Source organism: Pezoporus occidentalis, unplaced genomic scaffold (assembly GCF_034315485.1).
Source record: "Pezoporus occidentalis ecotype Australia unplaced genomic scaffold, CSIRO_AGI_Poc_V1 ctg37, whole genome shotgun sequence".
NCBI lineage: Eukaryota > Metazoa > Chordata > Aves > Psittaciformes > Psittacidae > Pezoporus > Pezoporus occidentalis.
Window position 1 is genome coordinate 893,428 of NW_026915691.1, and position 22,211 is coordinate 915,638.

At 44.7% G+C, this 22,211-nt stretch overlaps 2 long non-coding RNA genes across 2 annotated transcripts; both read left to right on the plus strand.

Moving 5' to 3' along the window:
- The first annotated feature begins 1,972 nt into the window (after positions 1-1,972).
- Positions 1,973-10,271, plus strand: LOC134170314 (uncharacterized). The gene is made up of 3 exons (XR_009967225.1): positions 1,973-2,125; positions 2,425-2,569; positions 9,991-10,271. It is a non-coding gene; the product is annotated as an uncharacterized LOC134170314 (long non-coding RNA).
- Positions 10,272-12,858: 2,587 nt separating this feature from the next.
- LOC134170315 (uncharacterized) lies at positions 12,859-21,407 on the plus strand. Its single transcript, XR_009967226.1, has 4 exons — positions 12,859-12,994; positions 14,341-14,517; positions 18,555-18,691; positions 20,764-21,407. It is a non-coding gene; the product is annotated as an uncharacterized LOC134170315 (long non-coding RNA).
- Positions 21,408-22,211: the final 804 nt, after the last annotated feature.

The following is a 22,211-nucleotide window of genomic DNA, read 5'->3' on the forward strand; positions in this document are numbered from 1 at the left end:
TCTGTCATACCAACAAAGCAGCTGTACAGCATTCCTTGTACTGGCATATCACTTCTTGATGTTTGCTGGCATCAAGACCTGTAAGACTTTGTTCTTTTCCCCATATCAGACCTATAAAACCCTCCAGGGACTATCTGTACAACTGTCTGGTAGCTGATGTAGCAGAACCTCGCTCCAGTAAGTGGCATAAAAAGTAGCAGTGATGAGGTACCTCTCTCGTGTTTTTTTCTGTGAGCACTAAAACCACCTTTTAAAATTGGTTCTGCTGAAGATCACTTGCATATGGCCAGCGCTATAGAAACCTCTAATGCTTTTTGCAACAATAATATCTTCATTGGCTATGCAGCTAAATTGCAAAGAGTAGAAATCCAGATGTTTGTCTGCAGGAGAGACCATATCAAAGCATTATTTACCTTACAACTCAGAGCAGAGATGCTCGGACAGCAGCGCGTTTATCACAGCTTTGGCATTAGTCCCACAAACCCAATAAAGCAAATTCATCACTGCTAAAACTCCATTGTTTTAGCGGAGTTGCACAAGAAGAGATGTTGCCCAGCATGGTCTTGCCCCTCTTGTTGGAAAGGGTGGAACAAGATTTTGTCTCCTTTGATACCATCACAGCTGGTCTAATCTCAACTGGCACACATGAACAATTATCAGCTTTTCAAACCCAATACATCCAAACCAAGACAGTAATCCTGCAGTTGCCAAGTGACATCCTTAGATCATTTCCACAGTCTTTTGTTGTCTCTTTTTGGCCTGAATTCCTTGGGTCTCATTGATGTTGCTCTCTGTGCATCCCGTCATTTATTCTGTTCGACAGCCAGCGTCATACACTGAGAGATCCAGCAAAGAAAGGCAGAGGTCAGACTTGTGACATCTTTTGAGCTATGTATGTTTATGTAACCCAGCAGGGTTCATTTCCATCAAAGATGGAAATAGCATGTATCACTGCTGCTGGGAGTTCCGATGGGAGCATGGCTGAAAGGGCTGGGAAGAACTGTTGAGGAGGCAGCTCTCTGCTGTGTCTTGTCTCACTGGTTTCTTATGGGGGCCCATTCGATTTATGTATTGCTTGTTAGAAGCATATCTGCTAAATAAATAATGTGGGAAAGGAAGAGTGAAAACCTTCAGCAACCCAGTGAGAAGAGCTAATACTGCCCAGTGAGTATTATGGTAGCTCTTCAGAGATTGCAGCTGCAGAGGGAAAGGAGGAAAAGCAGTGAGAGCATGTTGGGCACACGCTGGAAAACTCAGGGATTTGTTGGGCTTTGTATGCGTGTGGAAGAACTTTAAAAGCTTGGTCCTGCTTTTCTTCCCAGACCTGGCAGCTCTTTGATGCAGAGCCGTGGCGGAGGGACCTGTCTTGGCTTCCAGATGAGAGCAAATTGTTCTTTTCCTCTCCTAGCTCCTTAGTTTTATGAGCAAAGCACAGCCTCGGTTCTGCCCACGGGAGCTGGTGCTTGTCCCTTGGGGAAGCGTGGCCAAGGTGGACTTGTGACTAGGAGCAGCAGCGACAGTTCTCTTTCTCTTGGCATTTTATTATTGGAACTTTCTGGCCCTTTCTCTGCAAGCGTTACTCCAGAAGCTTTTGTGGCCTGTGATGTGCAGGAGGTCAGGTTAACTGAGATAATTGTCCCCCTGAGTTCTTAAGTTAAGATCTGGTAATGACTAGGTGGTTATTACCTGCTTCTGATTTGGCTAAGACCAGTGAGGTGCCTCCTGATCTCAATCCTGATTTCCATGCGCGTGCTATGACGCTTTCAATTAAATACACGTGCTGGAAACCAAGATGAAACTTTGATTTATGGAGGTGTTAGGAATGTGTTTTGTGAATGTTTGAAATGAGCTTTGAGACCTGTGTGTAGAAGCTGCCAAATTTATTCAGCAAACCAAAACCCCCACAATGAATAACTCTAAAACATAGATACTTTTGATATTTATCTTGTATTCTTCTTGTTAGTATCAGCAGGAACACGCGTCCATGTGTGCTACCATCGTGGGAAACCAACACCACCAGCAAAACCAGACACAAACAATTAATTCCCTGGATTTTGCTGCTCCTTCTCAGGGCCATAAGTGGGAGAGGAAGCTGGAGGTTGTCTTTGAAGACAAGAATTCACAGGTGACTGAAATACTGCTTCCTTATTTATTTAGCTAGTTAGGTACTTGAGGTTTGCTGTCTGCACTCCTGATCTAGTCAGACTCCAGCACATGAGGTAATGGTCTCTGTGTGAAGTCAGGTCAGAACGCGTTCTGTCTACCAGAACCTCCCTTGCAGACAGTAAATCACTGTCCCAAACAGGTTGAAGACAGCTTGGTTAGATAACAGTTCCTTGCAGTAGATGGTAACCCTCAGTCCCTACCACGATGAAGTCTGGCTGCTGAGTAAACATTCAGGGAAACATTTTTCTTGTCCTACAGAGCTTGGAATCCCAAGAGGCAAGAGGCAAAGGGGGAGTCTGAAGCAAAACAGAAGCGAAGTTGCTCAGCCAACCGAGTTCATCAAGTCTGTGGTGGAGCTTGGACCTGAATGCACTGGCTTCCAGTGAAGTGTCTTAATGCCTAGGTACAGTATTGCTCTTACTGATTATTTCTTCACTCCAGCAGACCTGGGGAGACCTGAGTGCAGCTCTGATTTAAGGTCACTCAGGTAAATAGGTATGATGGCCTTGCATGGATATAAAAGGCGAGTCTATCAGGAGAAAGGGTTGAAGTGAAACAGCTTTGACATGAGCAGGAGATGACCAGGAAAGCAGGACCCATTTCATACACAGAACAACTCTAGATGGGTCCCTGGCATTAGCTGGGCTGTTTTCACAGCATTTCACCTGGCCCAAGAGCCCTGCTGCTCTTTCATAAACATTCTCCTTCATTCCAAAGTGATTCTGAAAACTATGAAAACCTCTTTTTGGTGTAGAACTATTTCTCTGAGCACATACAGTGGTCAGAGAGCTGATTAAGACAGTCTGAGCATTCAGTTACACAGCCATGGCTGCTTTCCTGCGACTGGAATTAAGAATCCAGATGATGTGTTCAAGATTTATGGTTTCCACTGGGCTTTATGCTGCTGATGTTCATTGTGCTTCACACAACATATTACAGCTCATTATGAACTCTGTCAGGAGAAGAGAAAATGAAGCCATTGTCTCCTGGAAAACCCTGTCTATGCAGTCACCCTTCAGTGGAAGACGTGATGTGTAAATATTCCAGTGTGTGATGTGTAGCTGGAGGCTATTGAGGCTGGTTTGGGGGAAAGCAGGAGGGACCTGGGGTGTGCCAGTAAGAGAAGGAGAAGATGTAATAAAGTTGGAGGTTACTCACAAACCCAGGGCTTGGCCTGTAACTGAAGCAGGACTGTGAACAGACATAGGATGGTTCTCTTCCAGACCCCTGAATCTCTTGTGCAGCTGGGTCATTCAGAGGGAGATTTTGCAAGGTCAGAGACTGATTCCTGTTTTTTGTGTCTCTTTGAATACTTAAATGGGCCACAAAATGTACAGAGGGCTCCATTTGCCCCCATGGTTACAATGCCCGGGTCGTTTGCTCACTGTATGCATCAGGGTGGAATTTGGTCTTGCTGTCATGCTCTTCATGATGAGATAGGCAGAATGTCATCCCTGCAACAGCACATGAGGAAGTGGAGTGAAGCTGCACCAGGGGAAGTTCAGATGGGACAGCAGGAAAAGGCTCTTCATTGGGAGAGGGTGGTGACAGGAGCAGGCTCCCCAGGGAAGTGGTCATGGCATCAGGCCTGTCAGAGTTCAAGGAGCATCTGAATGAGGCTCTTAGTCATATGGTTTAGTGTTAGGTAGTCCTGCAAGAAGCAGGGAGCTGGACTCAATGATCTTTGTGGGTCTCTTCCAACTTGAGATTGAGTCTATGCTAAGAATGGCATCTTCAGTTGAGCTCCACTCTTTGAATGCCCATGGTAAGCTTGGACGTACCCTCAAAATGTATATCTGGAATAAAGGCAGAGCAGATTTACTATAGGTGAGCTTCATGTAATAATGGATTTGTTGAAGTAAATCTCATTCATCCTGGTGTTGTGCAGTTTGTTTCTGTGAACAGTGGATGAGAAGCAGAACAAGAGCTTTGTTCTTGGTTTCACCACTGACTGGCTGTGTGTGACAAGGGGCAAGTCACTTCCTTTTTCTCTAGGTAATGACTGTTGAAGTCATACATCTCAAGAGACTCCTCTACCACTGAGGAGTCCTCCCCTGAGTTAGAGTCCCAGGTACTACCGAAACATAGAGGTGAACTTCTGAGGAACACCTGTTCTTCTTTCTCTGCTCTAAACTGTAAACCAAACCTGTGTCACTTTTATGGCAATTTGATCATGAATTGGGATTTTGGAATATGTTACTGTCTTTCAGTTAAGACTGTAAAATCCCTGTGGTTTACAACTGCTGCTGTCAACCCTACCTTTGTCTCATTGACCACCAATTGATCACCAGTCTTGATTTGCAAGACTCTTCAGTGCAGCTCCTCAGAGTCCCAATGGAACACGTTGTTTGGCCTCACTGCCACTGGTGCTCCTGAAAGCACAGTTGAGGGAGCTTTGGGAGTAGAAGCTCCCAATCACTGGATGTGTGTGTTGGCAAGCAAGGACAGAGAGGAAAACTGGACCAACATCTCCTCATCTGGGTCTTTGTTGTGCTGGCAAAGAACATGAACAATGCACCCATCCCTTGCCACCATGGAGTTTTTCCTATGTGTCTCAGGCTTTGTCATGATGGGATGGGTCACTGTGGTTGTGTGGGAATCGGGGTAAGTGATGGCTCAGAATTTTACCTGAAGAGTGTGTGCACTTAGAAACACATTGCTCTCAGTAGAGCTGAGGGAAGTTGGAGATTGGAAACATTAAAATACCACAGCAACGGCTGCTCTTGCAGTATTTATGATCAGAGTGAAAGCAGAATGAACCAGAAAGCTTCTGTTGGTGTCTCTTAACTCTTCTCACAAGGTTTCCCATCCTTCATCCTCGAGAGCCTGGGATAATTTGGATAGATTTCAACCACACACCTAAACTCCATGTGATTATCTGCACTGAACATCTGACCCCTTTTTGAGGTTCGGACATCTTTGGGCAAATGGAATCTAACAGAGATAACATCAGACTTTCTTTTTCATGCCTGAACTTCAAAAGTGCCTATTTTGGTTAATGAAGCTGTGGCATGCCCATGGGGCTCTCTGAGAGTGGCCAAGCCTGTCGCTAAGAATAGTGCTGGTTGCCAGCATGCTGCCCATTATTTGTTCACAGATCCATTGCTTCTATTCAGATAGAAATATTCTCCTTGCTTATGTTTCCTGGCTACCTCAATGGATGAATTTTAGCCCATGGTGGTGTTTGCAGACTCAAGATTCAGACCTTTTCAGTTACTTGTCCATCTGTATTTGCGCTGTGGAGTTTATGACCTCTCACAGAAAAAGCAGCTCCTCAGTTGCTGTTAAAGATTCCATCTCCAAAAGCCTCGATTAAGCTATCAGAAATTATCCTAGCTGAGGATTTAGATACTCAGTGGGGGTTTTTTATTCCCCAATTTAAATTGAATAAGTGAAACAGTTAAAGGAGAGTGATGAATGACCATTAGTGAGCAGTGAGAAATTGCTTTTATGATTCTTTCACATCCTTTGTTTGTCATGCCAAAGGTCCTAAAACTTTGCTGGATATTCTTATAAATCATCTCAATATTTGCAAAATGAAATTGCTTCTTGAATTACACCAAAGCAAATTCACTGGGATTGATGGGCCTTTGACCTACAAATTGCAGAGCTATTTATACCAGAGCAAAGTGGAGGTGAAATCAGACCTTCTTGATCTGGCAACAGTTTTGCCTCCACTTTGAGCTGATTTTACTGGAGGGAATACCATGTCTGAAGGGGGCCTACAAGGATGCTGGAGGGGGACTCTTCATCAGGGACTGGAGTGACAAGACTAGGGGTGATGGGTTCAAACTGAAACAGGGGAAGTTCAGGTTTGATCTAAGGAAGAAGTTCTTTACTGTGAGAGTGCTGAGGCACTGGAATGGGTTGCCCAGGGAAGCTGTGAATGCTCCATCCCTGGCAGTGTTCAAGGCCAGGTTGGACAGGTATGGGTGACATGGTCTAGTGTGAGGTGCCCCTGCCCATGGCAGGGGCTTGGAACTGAATGATCTTAAGGTCCTTTCCAACCCTAGCTAGTCTATGATTCTATGAAATGACCAGGCAAGATATTGTATGTTACATATCATTCAGTGGACCCTTGCCTCTGCCTGTGTGTGTCTGCTGTTGCAGTAGTGCCAATGGCTCAAAAGCCTCTGTACTCTGAGCAGATGGGGGTAAAAGGAAAACAGTTTGTCTTGGGGCATAGTTTTCTGCTTGCTTACACCACTGCAACTCACTGTAACCCTGCGGAGCCACTCTGGAGTAAAAGGGGTGAGACATGAGCATCCTTTCCTCGTGTCCCAGTGCTTGCAGATCCCTCACTACTGAGTGCATTGTCTAAACAGCTCAAGGACAGGACACGTGGCAGAGAGGAGGTGGAGGGAGCAAACAGACCGACTGACAGACACTGGGCTCCATAGACAGCCAGACAACAATTATAAATAGCACCCTTTTGAGGGTTGTTTGATGTGTTGCCCAAGGCCAGGTGGAAAATCTTTCCGTTGCTGCCTCTTCAACTAATCGCTTTCCCCTCATTTTTCAATAAAGATTCCAAGTTTGGTCACTTCTTTGGCACATTTGTTTCCCATTAGAATACTTTGTGCTATTTTGCTGTGTTATGCTAGATAATTGCTCTAATAACAAACCAAGGAAAAGCGTTTGAACCTTTTAGGAAGTAATTTTTTCCCTTCTGAAAATGCAGAGATCTGGGGAATAGCTGAGGAAAGTCAAAGGGAGAGAAAGGGGAAAAGGAATGTATTGACTTTTATTGATGGTATTTCTGCACTTACAAGTGAACCCCATGCCAAAAATTTAATTGCAACCCAACTGAGTATTTCGATGGCGCTTTATCGTCTTCAAAGCTTTTATAGAAGTATTATTTAAGTGACCCCACAGTATCCTGCGATCAGGGACACAAGGTTATTGTCTTCTACTGCTGAAGCAAAGTCTTGTTGGAATGGCAAAAAGCAAAGACAGGAATTCAAGAGGTCCTGCCATTGCTGAACTTCACCACTTGCCATATATTAAGGGCAAGAGTGTTTGAAGAGCCTCGGTAATAGTCTGAGGCAGAGTGAGTTTTAGCAGAGTAGTGCAGGGGAAAACAATTAGAACATGTTTAGTACTTTCAGTAAACTCCCCCTCTGTGTTTGCATACTGCCAAGATGCCTTTAAGAATTGACTGTGGTCAAGGGGATAGGGAGATAAATAATATAAACTGAGGAGAGGAGGCTTCAGGCTGATTTACTGAAGCCTCTTAGCGAAATTCTTTCCACTCATAATCTGAGAGAGGTGGAGCTCTTTGTCTGCGATGCATTTCCCATCTAACAGCAAAAGCTCCGAGTGCACTCAGTGCTCAAAATGAATCCTGGGGTAGAGGTGTTTGAGGGAAGAGAACTGTGGACGAGGGTGCAGGACACAGGCTGGCTGGGCCTGACCTGCCATGAGGCACTGGCTGTGTTTGTGAGCTCTTTCTGCCTGCACTTGGAGCTTCGGTTCCCCTGTTCCACAAAGGAGGAGTGATGGCACTTTGCAGAGTGCTTTTAAACCTAGGCTTGAAAAACACTGTAAGAGCTGGGTTCGGAGCACGTGGGTCCTCCCAGAACTAACCTCTGCTCTGGCCTTAAAGTGGGATTTTCACTTCTTTATTGTCTTCCTTCTTTCCGAGCCATCCTGATATTTGTGGTGGGAGGGGAGAGGAAATGAGTACAGCTTGGCAGAAGGTTCTTTTCTGAACTTGACCTCTGGATTTGCTGCAGATGGCCCAGCTCAGATGCCTCCTCTGTTGTGGTCCATACTGATTGCATAGCCTTAGGTGTGGCCTGTCTAGATTCTGGCTTTCCCTGTGAGTCGTGCTGGAGTCATCCTTCCACTGAGGCACTCGTGCTGAATCCCAAACACCAGCACTCTATTGCTTCTGCTGATCACATCACCACTGCTTTCCCCAGGGCTTTGTTGAGGTCTGGTTTTGCTTTGCCTCTCTCTGTTGGCATTGAGCTTTCCTTAGTACAGCAGCTGCTAGATTACGCACACTTGATCGTGGTCTGGTAGAAGAAAGAGGGAGAGGTAATAAAAGTCGTGTGTGTCTCCCTCTTTTCTTCCCCCCTCCTTTCTGGGAAGCTGCTTGGATGTTGCAGGGATGCACGGTAGGAGATGCACATGCTGAATGCATGGGCAAAAGGGACACTAGAGGCTTTCAGCCACTTTGCTCTTCTGCAAATTCCTCACTGTGCAACCTCTGCCTGAGCAGCTGACAGTGCTTTGCTGACAGCCCCGGAGAGTTAATGAACTAAAAGGGCTATGGGTTATCTATTCTCAGAGATTGGGGAGCGTGAATTAAATGGTCTTTTGGAAGATGGGAAATAATTATTCTTCTGCTTCAAAGCCATGTCCAATTGAATGATGTCGCCAGCACGAATCAGCAATCACAATCACTGATGAAGACCCATTAAACAGATTGGGCTGAGTGATGCACAGGAAAAAATATCAGGAGCATCTTTAATTCTGAGTCTCTCAACCCTACAAAGTTGGATTTGTTTTCTTTCTTTTTAAAAGAAACTAAGTGCTTAGAGCTTTCCTATCTCAGCACTTTAAAGCTAGAAATAGCTAGGAACGCATTTCTGCACCATCCCTTGTAGAAAGGCAAGGACTGGAGTAGCTCAGTTTCCTGGCTATCGTCTGGAATATCTGAAGGGTATTGTTTAGGATGTGTGAAGTAAAGAAACCTTTTGGGAAAAGGTTTGGGCAAGATCAGGTGGGAGTTCCTCCACTTCCAGCCATGGGATACTGTTCTGTATGGCCCTTCCTTCCAGCAGTGCTGCGGCAGGGGTGAGCTTCCCCAGGGCCAGCACTTCTGTACACTTGAAGAGAAGGGTGAATGTTGAGTGATCCTTACTGAAAGACAGACACATTCTTCTGTAGTTCAGCTATTGCAAAAGTGACATAATGAAGTCAAACATTAGGCATGATCATTAGGGGAATTCATTAGAAATGCTTGGCTGTACAATGAATTCAGTTGGAAGTTCTGAACTAAACTCTTCAGTGTTATCAAAGGGAGGCAAATCTTAATGCAGTGGTTTGCTTTTTAACCATATGAGCTGAAACTTCAGGGGAGTTGTACCAAAAGGGAACCTTGCCACTTTGCTCATGTGCCAGAGAAACAGGTCAGTAGGTTGGGCACCAGGTAAATCGACTTGTTAAAGTCCAGCATCTTCTCCAGTGGACAGTGGGTTACACAGACAGTACAAGGAGACTGAGAAAGGCCCATATTTAGGAGGGAGCAGTCACTGTGATCAGACCCAGGGTCTACCTAGTCCACTAGGGTGGCTCTTGCTAGTTAGCTGTAGTATAATCTGCCTCCGTGTTGCACCTTATCTTAATCCCTAATGAGTCAAACTTGTCATATCACAACATTCACAAATACAGGAAGGAGCAGCAGCATGAGTGGTTTGCAGGGATGTAATGAAAGGCTGAATGTTGTCTTAGGGCTACACTACATAACAATCCCGGACTGGTTTTGAGGATGATGCTCTAGGTTATGTGAGGATGCTGAGGAGCGGTAGCAGCTCAGTCTGGAGCACCAGCAGCCTCTGACCCTCAGCACCTAGCTGGGTTTCAGCTGTCCAGACTTGGACAGCAGCAGTGTAGGTGTCTGCATCTGGGATAACTTCATTGGCTAGGAGGAAAAAGACATTTCTGAGGCAATTTATCTTAAAAGCACTGTCCAAACCAGGTCAGATAAGTATGGTCTTCTAGTTTCTTTTCTTTTATGGTAAAATGGAGATGGAAGACGTCTGACCTCTAATCTCAGTGCAGCATTCCGATTTTCATTTTCCTTCCCTCCTGCAGGTACCTGCAGACTTCCAACTGTCACAGAGCTGAAGACAAGGTGGAAAATGTGACCTGGGTGGCATTTGCCTGATTGTGCAGCCTGTCGACAAAAAAGCTTCAACAAATGCAAGCTGTTCCCCTTCCACTGAAGGTAACAGAGACGTGCATGGGAGCACCATGTAAGTTCTCCCTGGAACTTGGTTTTGCCAGAATCTATTTAGTCAAGAAACAAAACCCACTGATGACCCTCGTATCAGTGGATCAGCCTCTCAGATGTCCAGCTTAGTGTTGCTTCTGAGGTGCTGCAGGGTGGGCTCAGCAAAGGCTTCACAACAGCAATGTGTGTAATCTCTGATCAAAAACTCCCAGGAGGGCACAGAAATCACTGGGGGACTTTTATTCTGCATTGGCATACTCTGGTGCTGTTGATTGATATACCTGTTGGATCAAAGCTCCATTCTCTATTGGATTTGATATATATTGGTAGTCCTGGTGTCCTCCACCCGGATGTGGGTACGTTCCAGCTCAATAGCAAGGGCGTTTGTACAAGCAGGATGGCAAACAATGCCTGCTTGTTTTGACTGTAGGTTGTTAAAATGCTACTTTGGAGCTTGTGTCATGATGTTGGAATGTGAATTCAGTATGAAAGACACAGAAGTGTTTTAAAGAGGTATCATGCAGGTCCCTGCTCTGCTGCACGAGGATGAGTGAAGGGCTGCAGGGCATTGCACTCATGCTCCGTCTGAGCACTGCAGAAACAGAGGTCTTTCACCCTCTCTTTGTAGGCTTTGTTTTCTAAAGGTTTTTAGCATTTCTTTTGCTCCCTTGTGGGGTTTATCCACTTTCCTCTACCTTTCCACTGAAAAGCTGTATCTGAAACCTGAATGCTATGGTTAGCTAGGGAATCACTTATGCCAGAAAGAAATCCTTCCGTGACCTCCATTGAGTATGATGCTCCTGATAATATACTGTGAGAGTCTGTAAGAATCAGACAAAAGCCAGAGGGTTAAAAACAAATTCCCAGGAAAAAGCTCTTTTGAGGGCAGTTAAATCCAAAGGAACCTCTTCTGCCTCTGAGAACTGAAATGCCAGTTGGCAGTTGGAGGAGCATCCTGCAGTAGAAACACTGTGTGCTTGTCCTGCCCTGAAAGTCTTTCCTAGACATTGGCCTGCCCAGAAATAACTTTTCATATGATTTGAGAAATAAAGGGGACACAGACACTAAGGAACAAGTGCCTGGTTTACTGCTGGTATGTTGGGCAGCAGCTTTGTCCTGTGGCCTTCCTACAGTGAGGAACCATTGAGGGCTTGGACAAATATGTCCACCATTCATACTGGACAGCTGTGTGTAGCTGGGCTAACATTCAGTCAATAGGGTGCGTTCATACTATAGTTGGATGGAAGTTTGGAGATGCTGGGAAATTGCCTTGTGCCAGATTGGAGTGAAAATCCTGAAAAATGCTGACAGAGGAAAGGGGAAAAATGTGGAATTGTGCTTGGGTGGGAAGTTCTGGTTTGGCCTCTCTGGGAAAGGCTGAGAAATAGAAAATAATCAGAACTAAACAATTCAGACTGGAATTAAACTGCATCGAAAGTTCTTTTGAACAGAAAGGAATGGCTCCAGTGAGTGTTCAAGCAGCATTTTTTGATTAGTTCAGACTTTCCCCCCCTCCCAACCTTTTCCCTGTTTTCCCTCCTGCTCCATGGCTCTGGCAATGTGATGCCACCAAACCATTCCTAGAAAAAAGGGTTTGGTTTGGATGACTCCAAGTTTTTCAACAACATGGTATTTTGTGAGAACATTCCCCGCTGCTTCTGCTCATCAATAAAGTTGATGAGTTTAACCAGGCTCATGGCTGGCTAGGGAAAAAAAGCTCCCCCAGTTCAAGAAGTGGATAAATAACTTGGCACAAAGTCCTTCTCTGTTGACTCAGTTTACTTTGTGGACCCGGGCATGACTGTCATAATAAATTAAAGCATGAACATTCCCATTTGTCACTTCACCACTTCCTTTTGCTGCCTTCCAACATGTGGTAAAACCATTAGTTTTAACACAGAGAGAAAAGGCCAGATGAGGGGAGGAAAATAACGCTGGAATTAAGGGGAGAGAGGAGAAAGGGGACGTGAAGTGAAGGCAGCACTGAAGCACCAGTTGCATATTTACAGGGGCATAGTTAAAGTCATTTGGGTTTAGCAGCTTTCTCTGGAGGAAAAAAGGTGATGATTCTTCTTGAAGTCACTAATAACCTATGGGCCTAAAACCTATGGGTAGAGAAAGGCTCCTCTTAGTCCCTGGGTTTTAGTTAGTTATGCACTGAACTGCTTATATGTAAGATGTTCCTTGCTCTCTCTTCAGTTCTACACAGCATCTCTTCACTGCTCCTTGCCATCATCTGGAGTAATTTCCTAAAGCTAAAGGAGGATGTGTTCAGATCAGGCCCCTTGTTGACAAGGTGTGAACAGATTAATGGCCGTCCCATCCCACCTGGCTTCACAGGAATAGACTCAACCTGAGCGGGCTTTCCAGGAATCCCCTGCTGAACCTGATCCCCTGCAGAAACAGAGGCCTTCAGCTTTGAACAAGAGCAGAGGTCAAATTCAGACACAGAGAGGGTGGGTCTGTGGATGTATGTGTGATGGGAAGCTCAGAAGAATGTAAGTTTGGGATGTGAAAGCATCACACTCCTGAATTATGATTATTTATTGTCATGATAGTGCCTGGAGGCCCCAGCCTCATTGTGCTAAGGACTCCACAGACACATAAAGAAGAGACAGTCCCTGCTCTGAAGATGAATGAGGAAAACCCCCGATGGGGCTGGGAACAGCTGTGGCATATATCCATCAAGCTGATGGAGCATGTTTACAAGGTGGGTATGTGAGCCTATGTGAGTGTAAGAGAGACAGCAAGAGAAGGAGAAAGCTGGATGTCAGTTTTCATCTCCCTGGCTCTAAAGAAGGGGTTTTACTTTTATTACTATTATTTTTATTCTCACCTCTCTCCTCCAGTACTGATTATCCACAGGTAAGATAAGAATTAACAGAAAAGTTTTAGTGATATTTGCTATAAATCTGGATGCTGAAAGATGTGATTCAGTAAATTCAGTCTGTATCTTTAAGCAAGTCACTTTTGCTTAGACTTTTTAAAGGCAATTTGTTACCTACCCCCCATAATGTCTCTTCAGAAACATAGCTCTTTTATCTTTTAGTGCTTTAGCTTTACCAAGTCTAAGTGTGTAAGAATGAAATGAATAAAGAAATCAGTTTTTGCATGAGCAGTGTATTTAATGAAGCCTAGTTTTCCCATGGACTTGTATCTATGATTCTATGATCTCTGTCCTTGCTGTGCCCTCACCACACTGGTGCTGAGCAACACAGAAAACATATTGTTTGGAGCTTTGGGGTAGGGACCTGCTGCTCGTGCCAAAGGAGCTGTGGAGTTTTAGTGCCTTCCCTTCACTTGGAAAACTCATTTGAAATCCCTGTCCCTTGGTCAGATTTGCCCAGGATTGGACCCTGGGCCCAAAAGCTATGTGATTAGGAGGGAAATAAGCAAATGCACTGGCAACACTACCATAGACAATGTGATTTTGGCGGAGGGGGATTTGGTCACCTACTTGTAGCAACCTCCTAGAAACCTAGTAGTAAGAATTGCTAAGTATTGAGGAGTGCTGTGCTTGGTAAGGGTTAATGAAATATCTGCTCTGAAGCTCCTAGAAGAGAGGGGAACAGAGCATTCTGCACATCAGTGGGACATGGTGGTTCTTGAGTACTCTGGGGAGAAAAAAGAGCAGGAGAGAGAGGTATAAATTCTTTCTTTTAGTTCTTAGAACAATCACCAACAAGAAGGAACTTAGCTATTCTTAGTAGCATCTAGGGGCTAGGCATAATCTTTCCTGCTGAATTATGGAATATGATAGCTTTTATTAAATCCATTACAATTACAGCCTCTCTGCTGCACAGGTTTAGAATATGGAATAAGTAGGGTGCATAATTTCAAATAAATATTTAAGGTTTTGATGCGTGATACGGTTTTAGACTCTTAGGAAATAGAATTATATTTAGTTAGAGCAGTTTTCATTCACACAAACTTTCCTCTCCCGATACTTTGTGGGTCTGGATAGTTTTCTTTGAAGAACTCTTCATAATGGGCAAAAGATTGTGGCTGCTCCAGGTTTGCCTAAGGTTTTATCTGTGTTGGTGCTTTGGATCTTCTCTAAAGTAGATGGGTACAGGAAGTCAGAATTTATTTGAAGGTCAGAACTAATCTTAGGATTGCATGAAACTGGAAAAAATGTTAAGAAAAATTGTGTCCAAAACTGAGGAAATCTGGACAAATTATTCCAGAATTTGGATTGTGTCTCTTTGCAGGGGCACGGGAGCAATAGGGAACAGGCGATGTGCACACGGTGGCTGCCCTGGATCCTCAGCTCACTGCTGCTGTCGGGTTCTACTACATGGTCATGGACGTCCTCCCCTGCATTGCTGCCAGCAGCAGTCATCTTAGGTGAGTGTGAAAGGGTCAGCTAGATGAGTGCCTTAGCACAGGTAAGTGGGAGCTCCTTTCCCTGGCTTTGCTTCATCCCTACCTGGGTAGATGTCTCCAGCCATGTAAGAGATGATGCTCCCTAAGCAGCCCTGGGCTGAGCCTGTCTGTGTGTTGCTAACAGCTTCTTGCTGATAGCTTGGCTGTTGAAGCTGACAGCTCATAGCTGGCTACTCACCAGCTCCTGAGTAGTCTCATCTCAGTGCCTCACTGAGACTTACTCGTGGGAGTGCCATTGGCATGGGAGGTTACAAGCATGCTGCTCCTAGCCTTGGGGTAGTTGCTTCACAAAACCCACTAGTAACAGGAATACTTGATCCCTAAAGGAGCAAGGGCAATGAGGGCAGTGTCGGAGAGTCCTGGAGGAAACAGGCAGGGACAGCTCACCATTTCCCTTGCGGGCTGCCCAGACAATGGACAGTGCAGCTCTTGGAAGAGCAGCTAAACCTCTTTGTGAAGCAGGTATGGAAATCTCTGAGCGTGAGACCAAGAGGGGAAACCCCCTCTGGAGGATTCTGTATTCTTCCTTTGTCTTCCCCACACCTGCTCCCTTTCGTCTTCCGTTCTCCCCACCCACCCTTCAAGAAGATGCTCTAGGTGTTGGCTTGGACTTGGCTGCCAATACTCTGCGGAGATGTGTTAATGATGACTGGCAGCTTTTAAAAGCACTGTTTCAACACCTTGCTGTCACCACACCTCATACTTCAGCAGCTTAGCACATGTTCCAAGGTGTTTAAAGAGCTTCCTGTGCAGTCCTTTTCCAGGCACTAACCTCTTGCCAGGAGCAGTAGCAGCTCCTGACCGCACTTTTCTGGCTGCGACCTTGTTAGTATTTGCCTACGACATGTAAATGAGCAGCGCAGTCGTTAGCTACTGAAATGTGTAATGTTTTCCATTGTGTGGAAGGCTTAGAGCTGACAAGACCAGAGCTTGTGTTCCAAAGTCTAAAGCAGTTGGCAGGTTTCTCAGTACCAGTTTTTTATGCCCCCAAGTGGGTTACGGAGCGGAAAAGGGGGTGGAGAGGAAAGGAGAGGGAGGAATGTGTGCGGATGTATGGTGGGGGGAGAGTTAGCGGGAGAGAAGGGCCATTTGCAAGCCACCAGCTTTGAATGTAACTCACATGGGCCTTGTGGTGGTGCTGAAGGGCCTGTTGTGCTCGTTTGATTGACTCTGGGCTTGATGCTGCTTGCCACTTACCAGCACTTGTCTTTGCTCATTAGCAGGGGGATTGTGGGCAAATATTTAGATATTCAAGAGAGGAAATGTTAATCTTTGCAGTGTTCACTGAATATTTAAATGAGGCAGCAGGCAGTTTTGCTCTGTGTTTGACCTAGACTTACAATGCTGAGGAAACGCTTGAGTCTTGGGGTGAATTAATAGCCTTGCACCTCCTTAATATTAGGGTTCAGGTCATGCAGTGAAGTTCACACCTCCACAGAAGGCAGTGCAATCAGTCCAAGCCAAGCCCTACTGAATATAAATGGAGAAGCTTTGGTCTGCGCCAGAAGTGCAACCCTCATGAAGTGAGAATGATATTGGCTGTGTTGTAGACCCTCTGGTCTGGGTGTAGGAGATGGTCTTGCTGTGAAAGTTGAAGATAATGATGACTGGTGGTTGCTGGTAGACTGGGCTCTTAGGGTGCTCCTTTTGGTAGAAGATGAGAAAAATGCAGTCATTCCTCTTGAGGTTTGGTCAGATGAATCTTCCAAGCTGAAGTATAAATTAGGAACTTAATGTGTTTAGAGGTGAACGTGGTATTTGTGCTGGTGCTCTGATGACCCCCTTGTTGAGCTGGTGGATGATGGATAGAGTGCCTGTCTGCCTGGAGTGTAAAATAGGCTCAGGTGGGGTCAGTCTGCACTGACAAACTCGAAGCATGTAATGAGAAATGTCTTGCATTGCATGTTATTACCCAAAAGCTTTCTCTAAATGTACTTAGTTTGAGTTTAGGTCCCTTTTCCTTGCTACCTCCTAAGGTTATTGTAGACAACAAACATGGAAGCAGCAAAAGATGATTTGAAAATGCAGGAGGTGAATATTGAATTAGCAGGTCCTGATATCTGCACATGAATCTTGATTATTTTGTATCAGGATCAGATTAGGAATACTCTGTATATCCTGTTTGAATTTTGCATATTTAATATCCACATAAGTTCCTTAGGGAAAAGCACTAGACAAGGAATTACTGATGGGAATAATATTGTTGGATAAGGTTAAAAGACAAATTTATCTGTATATATCACAACAGATGAAGGGCCAAGAGGATTGAATCTGTTGGCTGCTTATTTAATCCATGTTTTAAGGGAGTGTATCCTCAAATAAACATGGTACTAACTTTAACAAGGTAAAGGAGTAGGTTGGTTCAAGCCAGATCCTGCCAGGTGCTGCGCATCTACCCTGACCCAGTTGCATTTCTGTGGATCAGAACCTTTACGGTTAAGGTGATTCGGTTAACCTGAAATTATTCTCTTTTCATTTGATTAATTTGCAGCAGAATCACCTGGGAAATGATTTGCTTGTTCCTAAGTACAGTCGCTGGCTACATCCTGACAGGATGAAGTGAAAAACATTTATATGGATTTTATTATTGATGGAGTTCCTAAACACAGTTTCTTTATGTTTTCTGTCTCTCGTATTCCAGTAGCTGCTAGTCAATTAAATATTTCTCCAGTAAATTTGAGGCTTAGAGAATCCCTTGGGAGTTGTAGAACTCCTTTTAGTGGGAAGTAAAAGCTGGTTACTATAGGTTTAGGCACATCTGACAGTTCCACCCCACGTGCGGTGCCTCCATTTGCGGCTGTGCCCTCCTACCTGGGATCTTTTCCTGGTTTTCCTTTGGTGTTTTTCCTTTTTGCCTTTAGTTGTCTTTTTCTTCACATCACATTGCTGCTTTGGGGAATTCTGTGAGGACAGCTTGTTCTTGGTCCGCTCTCCACTTGACCTTCACTCAAGGCAGGGGGTCAGCAATGCAAACCCTGGCTCCACACCGCAGGAGCCAGCTATCCACTGGCAATGCAAAGCAGCTGATACATTCACTGAAGCCAACTTGTGAGGCAAGAGATAGCAGTGACTTTAGTCACAGCCACAGCAACAGCTTTTAATCATGGCTCTGGGTTCCAGTTGGCAAGCTGGTGGTGATAGGCACAAGATCCCATGTTTGCATCAGCTGGTTTCACTAGTCTTGCCTTTTTTAGAGCGTCAGTGCCAGATTGGCAGAGCTTTTCAATGTGTGCAGTAAATGGCTGCATGACTTTAGTTTTTAAAATGCCCTCTCTGAGTCTGCTTCTCATTGTCAGACGTTTTTGTTGCTCTTCTTCCTGACTAAGCCTGGCATTGTGTGCAGAAAACCCTGGCTTGTAGCTCTCTGCAGATATAGGGCACTTGCCGCTCTAGGGAGTAGCGCAGTAATGGGAGAGCATCAGAGAGTCTCCTGCACTTAGATTTGTCAGCTGCACTCGAGTGCATCACACCCAGCAGAGTAAAATTCCTGGTACCACTTCTTCCACTGATACTCCCTTGTCAGAGCTTCTCCTCCTTCTCCGTTACCTCTGCCTGGAGCCCAGCACCTGGAGTGGTGGGAATGGGGAGCAATGTTAAAATGAATCCAGAAGAGCCTAACAGCAAACTAATTCCCATCTGTAGAGTGCAGACCCTTTGCAGGAGGCACCCCCATCTTTGCACTATCTGAGGGTTGTTCTTCAGTTGCTCTTTTAAGCCGTCTGATTTTGAAATGATGTTAGGTGTAGGAAAACAAAAGCATGTTTAACTGGGGCTGGTGCCAAAGGCGCAGTGTAATAGATCTCTAGGTGGAAACAGTCTCCATGTCTCCATCCATCACCTCTTCCTCTGGAGCTTCTGTCTTGGCAGGTATCTGCAGGATAGATGGCAAACTGTAGTGGCTTTTGCTCAAAGAAGCTCGAAAGCAGCATCAGTAATCCTGATAACAGGGCAAGTCAGAGGGCTGCAGGATTTCATAAAGAAAGGCTAACAGGGATTTGAACTTAAACCTTGTACCTCTTTTCTACTCTTTTCCCTACAGCTTAAGGTGTGTGTTCCAGTTGCTGGAGCCAGGCTGAAAAGCTCAGTTCAAACACAGCTGGGCCTCCACCCATTCATGGGGCAGACCACGGGAGCATTCATCACTGTCAGTGTCATTCTGCCTGCGATGGTTCAAAGGTAACAGTCATTTTCTATCAGGTTTTAGAAGCTGGTGTGAAACAGAGCCACAGGTTTCATTCCTGACACCTAAAGAAGCTTCTCTGTGTCACCGTTGTTGATTTGGATGGGCAGTAACATGCACTAGGACAGGCTCAACAGAAGGGGCAGTGCCGCCTTGGCTTGAAGAGGCAGGGATGTATTCTGTACTGGTGCAGCTACTCTCTTCATAAATGAATTTACACCATGTAGAATAGAAGCAATTCCTTATGCTCTCTTCATCCCTCTCTGATGACCTCCCAAAACGAGTTATTATGCTGACTTTTACATAGCAGGGGAAGGCGGCTCCTGTCCCCAGGCTTGTTCCTCCCTTGTTCTTTCACTGCATTATGCTGTTGTTGGTTCATTGATTTTTGCTTTTGTTGTTGTTGCTTTGGGTTTGTTATTCTGCAAAGAAGAAAACTGTAATAATTAAACCCCAAACCTTCCCTTCATGCCCAACCAAACCCAGAACCCAGAGAGCAAGCAGGCAGGGTGTGATTCCTGATGGCATGTGGCAGGAGGAAAATATTCAATTCATTGTCCAGTGAGAGCCATTGTGAACTTGAAAGGGACGTTGTCGAGTAATTTGATTTTCCCACAGAGTGTTGCAACCTATCGAGGAGAGTATCTCTTTGGTGTGGTAGATGCCAAGCTCCAGAAAGGAAAATGCTACTGAAGCAGTGCCAGCTGGCTGCTATCCCAAACTCCATTTCCAAAGCCAAGGTAATGGCATCAGCAAGGCTGGCATGAAAGTGGAAACAAAACAATCTCTGTCTTGACTACAGACTCCCTTTGGAATCACTTCCATGTGAGGGAGAAGAGAGGAAGGCAGGGGAGAAGAGAAGGGGGGCGAAGAAAATGTTTGCCCAAGTAGAAAGTGTTAAAGTCCAGTGAAGCAGGCTGGTGAAGTGTGCAGTTCTGTGGAAATCCAAAGAGTCTCAGTGAGGGATTCCAGCAGGGAAAATCCCCATCCTTGATTTTTACAAGTAGCAAAATAGGCAATGCTGACAGTGTTGAAACCTGGTATTTTGGTAATAATTCCATTTCAGGGTTTTATGACATGGTAAATGTCTAATTCTGAGATCCACATATTTCACTCGATTGTCCCATATTTATTATTACGTCAAAATTAAGTCCAATAAAAATAAAACTGTTGATCTCAGAACGAAGCCTTTAACCTCTACCAAACCAGCTGTCATTCCCCCCAGGACTGTTGGATTTGGGTAATTCATGCTGTGATTCAGTGCAGTGAAGGAGCTTGATTATGACAATTCCTGCAGAAACTGCTTCTAGACCAGGTTTAATCAAGGTGTTAATCACAGTTTTAATCAAGCTGTTAATGACAGCTTTATCTTTCAGAGCACTTTAGAACAGTAAGAGGACCTACATGATATTACATATAAAGCCCTTAGGTTTTACTTGTACCTGCATGGATGTTCCCTGCGGAGCAATGGGGCACATTGGTTGGGCTACAGCCCTCCTTGGGTATGTCTGAAGGATTTTCTGGCACCAGGAAAGGTTTTCATCCTGACAGTGAGGATTGCAGGTGAAATTAGCTCACAGCTATCTCCATCCATCTGCCCAGAACTGGTTTGCCATTATTTATCTGTATTTTGCTCATGTCAAAGAAATACAAGGTAGCTAAAACTATAGCCCTCTATATATTGCCATCTCTATGAGCAGTGAAAGACCAGTACAGAGTACAACAGAGAGGCTCATTTAGATCCATCACTGTCTTCAGCCACTCTGTTTTCTGTCAGTCCCAGCAACGACAGATGAGTCTTATCCTTTGTTCTGTATGTATTATGAGTTACTGCATTACATATTACGAGGTTTCACTTTTACTATGTGTTGTTGGGCAGAAACCAGGAGGTTAATGCATGCTGGAACATCATCCATAGCATGACACTGCATAGCAAGTGTTGAATTTGGGCACTGGTAGATACTGGTTTTATTCCTGACCCACCCATGGACTCAATTTTGTAACTGTCCTTTTCTTCTCTTTGCTATGCCCTAGGACATTGGGGTAGTGGTGACTTCTTGCTTTGCAGGGCATTGCAACTCATTTGATGTGTGTTCATGAAATGTCCCTCGGATGTCAGACCTCTGTAGAAGTTCAAAGGGGTGCATTGTGGACTCTGTCCTCTTCCATTTGCCCTGGTGGACATTAATTGGGTATAGAAAAGTTGTTGTTTTCCTTCAACTGGAAACTGTTGAGTCAGCGCAATGGCTCCCAGCTGGTACAAGGCAAAGAACTTGCGAAAGGTTTTCCCCTCATAAAGTGTGTCTCACAGCCTGGGCAGTGCTAATGCATGGCTGTTGCAGGACCCCCTGCTGAGATGGTCCCTGAGACCACTGCTGTTTAGTTGTACTTCTGAGCTGCCAGTAACACTTCAGAAACCAGTGTAAGTGATGCCTGTAGCATTGAACAGCCCACTTCAGTCAAGTCTTGGGTGGGAGAACTTTTGTGTTAATAGGTTGTGAATTATCTAAATGAATCCAGTGGTGCTGGCCTGGCTGTGGTGAGATGTGTTTCCAATGCATAGGTGAGATTACAGTGTTGAATACTGAACGCATCAACACTTAGTAGCAAAAGAAAAAGAAGTTAATAAGTTACTCAGTAGGGCTTAGAAATATGCATGTAAGTAGAGACTGAGTATTATAAATACAGAAGCCAATGTTTCTAGAGGAAAAAGTGGCAAAGTAACCAAAGCATCTCTTTCTATTAGTGTTAGCATTGTTAATATGGCTCAGTATTCAGTAAACTTCACCTTTTATATATGGAAACTTAATTTGGGGAGTGTGGAAATGTTCTCATTTTCTTGGGAATACTTATTAGCCATAGGAGTATATTTGAAGGATGGAACACGTCCAAAACTCCTCAAGCATCTCGGAAGCAGAAGGTACATCAGGGGGTTAAAAGGCATCATTTAAATGACATCATTTACTGTTGTTCAGGTGATAAAGGTGAGGCACTTGGGTGTCAAAAAGAGGCAGTATGAATGGATTAAATGGAACGCATCCAAGGGCTCTGGAGAAATAAAAGGTCCAAGGTGTGACTTAAACAAACATCCTCCATGGGCTTTACTTAGTTCTCTTCCAGCTCTTCAACTGATACTCAAAATTGATATTTCTAAATGTTGTTTTGAGGCTGTTTGGGTTTTTTTTTTCCATCTGGCTAACTTTTTTGCAGACAAGAGCAGGCAGGATTGAGATCACGACCCCCCTGAGCTGTACAAGTAGGCGCTGAATGTTGTCTCTGAAATCACTGATTCCTGGGCTATATTTCAGTACCTGGTAACTAAAACTGGCTTTGTGGTCAGAAAGCCATTGATGTTTGCTTCAGAGGGAGTAGCTATTGGCAGATGCCCAATAAAAGGCAGAACAATTTTATCATCTGTCAAGGAGACAGGATGGTGGGTTTCAGAACTACTGCCTTGCTTTATAATGTAAATGCCCATGTCTGTTAATTCTATCCTCAATTAGCTGTATCAGGTTG